A 5938-nucleotide genomic window follows, 5' to 3' on the forward strand; every position below is an offset into this window, starting at 1 on the left:
GGAAAAGACTCTGATGCTGGGAGGGATAGGGGGCAGGAGAAGAAGGGGACAACAGAGGATGAGATGGCTGGATGGCATCACGGACTCAATGAATGTGAGTCTGAGTGAACTCCGGGAGATGGTGATGGACAGGGAGGCCTGGCGTGCTGCGATTCATGGGGTTGCAAAGAGTCAGACACAACTGAGCAACTGAACTGAACTGAACTGATACTCCTTATGGTCTAGGGCTCCATCTGACCCTGGCTATGGCTAGCGGAGATCCTCTGCCCATAAGATCAGCAAGTTTTCAGCTTGTCAGACAAACCTGGGTTTTTATTCTGAATCTGCCAAATTAACACCTACCTAATTTAAGGCGGCAGGTCACAGCCTCTCTGTTTCCTTATCTGAAGAATGGAGATAAGAATACTTACCTCAGAATTTTGTGGTTAGAACGAAGTAATGCACGTACGTGAAGGTGTTCTGCACCCTGGGAGAGTACAATATTGTTTCTGAATGGCTTGGTTTGTTTATAATTACAAAGAGATCTGCTTGAGGGAGGGACTGCTTTGTAGTCCAGGGCGCAGCTCAGGGTTGGTCAATAGTAAGTGGGTACCACAACTAGATTGACCCAGGCACCTGTCACATCAACTTCCAGACCTGCCTAGAGGTGAGGCTCAGTCCCTGCTTCAGCATCTATCACTGTACCTTCCATAACTCTGAGAGTCCTGGCTGGATGCGTTTCCTCGTGGAGACTCTGTTTCCTCAATTCTAACACGGAGATGTTAAACCCCATCCTGCTTTCCCAGAAGGATGCTGTAAAGACACATTTAAAGGTGACAGTGAGAGTACTCTAAAGGGCTTTGCAAAAGTCATGGGGAATCAATATACAAACTTCATCATGAAATATCTAAGTAGACACTTTTACAAGATAGCATTATAATATTTCTCAGTGCAGATGAACCAAATTTTGACACATACATACTTAAGCATTATGAAATTTTCAGATGTGGGGCTCCAGTAATGACTGCATGACGGTATCTCTTGAGGTAACATTTTCAAGAGTTTTTGTTGAAACCTTTCATTTCTAATCAGTTGCTGATTTCTTTCCACCCATGCCTTCAATTATTGCTACAATGTTGCAAAACAATTCAAGTATATAAAACATATAATAGTAAAATAAGCCCAAATCATTTAGAAGTGAACAAATAAAAATATTATACTCTCAAAATAACAAAGTAAAATTAGACAACCCTTAAAGCAGAGGTTCAGTAACTTGGAAGAGAAAAAAGTTAAATATTTTCACTAACTTCTAACTGAAATATAGCATGTCTTTAATTATGAACACAGTCAACGATTGATAGTACTGTGAGCAGTTCCTGTGACTTTATCACCAACAGAAATCAGATATTTACATGTTACAGTTGTTGCTGAGATTTCAAAATAAAATTTGAAATAACTTTGAAATTCCAATAGTTTTAGGACCACCACTGCTACTGCTGCTACTGCTAAGTCACTTCAGTCGTGTATGACTCTGTGTGACCCCATAGACGGCAGCCCACCAGGCTCCCCCATTCCTGGGATTCTCTAGGCAAGAACACTGGAGTGGGTCGCCATTTGCTTCTCCAATGCGTGAAAGTGAAAAGTGAAAGTGAAGTCGCTCAGTCGTGTCCGACCCTCAGTGACCCCATGGACTGCAGCCTTCCAGGCTCCTCTATCCATGGGATTTTCCAGGCAAGAGTACTGGAGTGGGGTGCCATTGCCTTCTCCGCTAGGCCTTATTTTATGTGTTAATAAAGAAGTACATATATATATAATTGAAAAATTTTGAAAATAACAATTGTATTTTAATATGATTAGTTTTCTTTGCAATCCTTTATGCTTGGTTTTATGCCTGTGAAAACATTATTCTGAGGAAGAGTCAGTCCATAGGCTTCATCAGATTATCAAAAAGGTCTATGGCATGAAAAAGGTCAAGATCGCCTGCTCTAAACAGATAATTCATTAACATCACAGGAAGAGAATACTTAATAGTGAAATAGTAAAGCTGATTTCAACAATTATACATTTCAGAGAAGGTATACAAACAGCACTTCAGAATTTAATTATTGCAAAGAGTCACAAAATCTACACTAACTGTACAATCTAGCTTCTCACAGAAGGCTGCATTTCCCACTATCTCAATCTGCTGTCTCTGTCACTGTACATACTGTAGGGTAAGGGAGTTTGAGAAGGCAAGGTTCGGAAAAAGTGAAAGACACCGGCACTTTACAGGAACAGATCACATTTAATAAGGCGAGAAGGGGCAGGAGTCAGATTAGTGAGCTGCTGCACTAACCTAAGAAAATAGTAAGCATATATAGCCATATATGCGGAAATCTACTGTCTTAAGGGGGCCTGTTCTTCTCCAAGGTTGTTTGGAGTCGTTATCTCTTAAATGGCTAGGGCAAGGAATTCTGGAGATCGGCCAGAGGCTGGACTGGCTGGGAGCTGGGCTAATCAACCTTAACGTCCATTTTTTTTCCTTCAGGTGAGAGAGTTTTTTGTTTTGCATAGAGTGGTGGGAAGGACCCGGAGGGGAGTTTTAACTCCAGGCTATTTTGAGCCGTGTAACTTTCCTTCACATACCACCACCCCTAGACTCTAGTCTAGAAGTAGAAGGTAAGGTAAGGTAAGGTAAAGCCGCTCAGTCATGTCCGACTCTTTGCGACCTCGTGGACTGTAACCTACTAGGCTTCTCCGTCCATGGGATTCTCCAGGCAAGAATACTGGAGTGGATTGCAATTTCCTTCTGCAGGGGATCTTCCCGACTCAGGGATCGAACCCCAGGTCTCCCACATTGGAGGCGGACGCTTTAACCTCTGGCCACCAGGGAAGTCTAGGTAGCTTCTACTGATGATACTCAAATGCAAACATAACCTGCTCTGCAACTGGTAATGTGGAGGCAAGGGGTCAGGAATACCCTGGGTTAGTAGAAGCTGGGCTGGCACACCTAGAATTTGAGGACAATAATAAGTAGACCAAGCATTGTGGTTTAAAAATTTAGCCCAACGTGAAGTCTGGTAAGAAGCTTAGGAGTCCATGGGACAGCCTTCCAGTTTGCTTGGCAATACTCAGATTGTGCCTGTGACCCAATGAGTAGGCTTACCATCCAAACAATAATGTGGAGCAACAGACAGCCTTATACTTAAGAGCTCAAAAATATTAATATATGTGAAACAAAATGAAATAGGATTATTGGGCATTGAAAAAACAAACCAAAAAAAAAAAAAAAAACCCACCCTGGAAGCAAATGGGATTTCCCATTTCCCTTTGGCTGGATAAATACAAAACTTAACAGATCCTGGAGGTGACTACTGAGCTAAGACATTGCTGTCCTCTCTAATGCCCCTCTAGTCTATCAGGAGTGCTGTTGTCCAGCACACTGTTCCAAAGCACTGCAGCTCTCGTGCTTAAACCCTTTCTGTGCCTGCCATCTTGCTCAGGACCAGGTCCGGGTTTACTGAGGTCCTTTGTGATCTGTCCAGCCCCATCTATTGCTGTTTTTGCATGTGCTATCTCAGGCTGCTAAACCATTTGCATTTCCCCACCTGTTGCCTCTAGGTGTGAGCATGCTATCCTCACTGGTGCACTGCTCCCTGTATTTTGTCTGGCTTTCCTTCTCCCTCTAGGTTTAAGCTTGGGTATGACTGAAGTTAGGGGTCCTCCCACAGTACTTCATGCTTATCTAGTCATATCACATTAATAAGTTTGTCTCCTTTAAAATCTGAGCAACCAGAGCTGGGTACTGGGTCTTTGTTGTTGCAGTCCCATCATCCAGCACAGGGCCTGACACTCAGGCTCTCAAGTGGTTGTTGAATGGTTAAACTGGATCTCTAGTAGGATATCTTGGCAAAATCACTGCCATGGTGTGGTGACAATGGGGACATAGCTGATAATTTTATAGATTGTTCCAAAGGTTGGTGGGTGGGCTGACTAGGTTTATTAAAAAAGGTCTACAAATTTCTGTATTAATGATTCCCCTCATGTGATCCTAAAATACATGAGCCCACAAAATTTATAATGGGAATTATTTTATGTATTTAAAAAAATCACAGTGGAAATGGCACATTTACCTAGAATAAAGCCACACAGACTAATAATAAGGGATAAAGTTGTTTGCTTTCGGCTGAGCCAAAGTACCAGGTTTCAACATGCTAATACGCAGCTCAGATTGGCAGATAACACATAAGGATTTCTAAGATCAATAGACCAGATAATCCGGTAATTTCTGATTTATAAAAAATATACCATATTGAGAGGGTATCCATGAAGTTTTGTGTAAAGATTGGGAATCTTTGGCCTAGATCATGCATTAGGATTACTACCATCTTTGTAATCATCTGAATCAACGTATTTCTTAGACCAGGGACCTGAAACAAGGAGGACCTTAGGAAGTCCTTCTGGCAGGATTGAACCAACTCGAGTTTTGATGATTTGCATACGAGCAAAGGCAAGCTTCTCAAGATGTTGTGTGGTAGGAAAGGTGATACCTAAGGGAAACCAGGTAAAGTTGGGTCCACCGAAAGGGCCAAACTGTTACTTTAGGCAAAGGGGCCAGTTTTCTTGCTTTTGTTGGAATTTTCAAGTCAAATATTTTAATACTGTATACATTTGGGGGAGGGGGTGGTAATTTTTCTTTGTTAAAGTAAAATTGTTTTTGAAAATGTCTGGTTAATCATGCTAAAATAAAAAGACAGGACGTAAATATTTGAGTGCCTACCAAATAGAGGAATGATTGGGTATTTCTACATAAAAGGAGCGGTCTCATAAACAAGAGGAGAAAGTTTGTCTAAACTTGGATCAATACTTTAAAGAGGAATGAGGGTGTCTCAGGGTACTTCATTCAGGAAGCAAAGAGAAACAAAACCAAGGGAAGGTGGAAGAATATAGGATAGTCATATAGTTGCTCTTATTCAGCTTATCTTTTGTATTATTTGGTTTTTATAAGGGAGGCCTTTCCTAATAGTAGGCTGACTCCTACAAATCTGCAGCTTATGAATGTATCCCCGTTTCCCTCACTTGGTGCACTACAATTAAACCTGTGTCTGATTAATGAACACAAGTGTGTGTTGTAAGTGGTAAATAAGACAACTGGGCTTTTTTTTCTCCCCTAAGGTAAATCCAGACCATTTCTTGTTTATATAATTGTATTCTCACACAAAATAAGAAAGAGACAATGACTGCCTGGCAACCACTTAGTAATTTCTCTTTTCCCCATTTGAATGTGTTTGCATACTTTCTAACCCTCTATCTACCAAATCTAGACAATGTACTATTTAGAAAACCAAAACCTATTATCTTGTGACCAAAGCCTTACTTGGTTAATTGTATTTTCTTTTGACTCAGAGAAAGCTAACGACTAGGCTGAAGGTAAGTTAGTGACTCACTCTTCAGTCAACTGGCACTACTGCAGTTGCCAGTAATGCCCACGTGAGTGAAAAAATATTGGTTTGCAAAGTCATTTAAGATTTGATGGTATAATGACACTGAATCACTTTAAGACTGAAGTATATTATGTTACCTGATGTCATTCTTATTTTTATATCTGTATTATTGATAATAATAATGGAATGATAATAACCACCATTTTCTGCAAAGTGAAATCTAAACTTAGTCCTGCATCACTAGAGTCAAATTCTTACTGTTAAAATGAAGTTCTTGGAAAATAACTTATACTTGACATGCTTTATAATAGAGAAAAATAGTTCTTTGGAAAGATCCATCCAACAGAAAAATCTATAGTCTGTGCAAAATAACATAAAATACACTTGTGAGAAGATCATTTTTTGCTTTCATTTGCTTCCTGATCATATAGCAATAAACAGACATAGAACATTTCCTGTTTATTTTCTGGGTTGGGCAGTGGCGAAAGGGAAAATCTGGAAAATCAGCTGCATATTAACTCAAATTTCAGCACATA

This window comes from Capra hircus, chromosome 3 (genome assembly GCF_001704415.2).
Source record: "Capra hircus breed San Clemente chromosome 3, ASM170441v1, whole genome shotgun sequence".
In the NCBI taxonomy this organism is placed as follows: Eukaryota; Metazoa; Chordata; class Mammalia; order Artiodactyla; family Bovidae; genus Capra; species Capra hircus.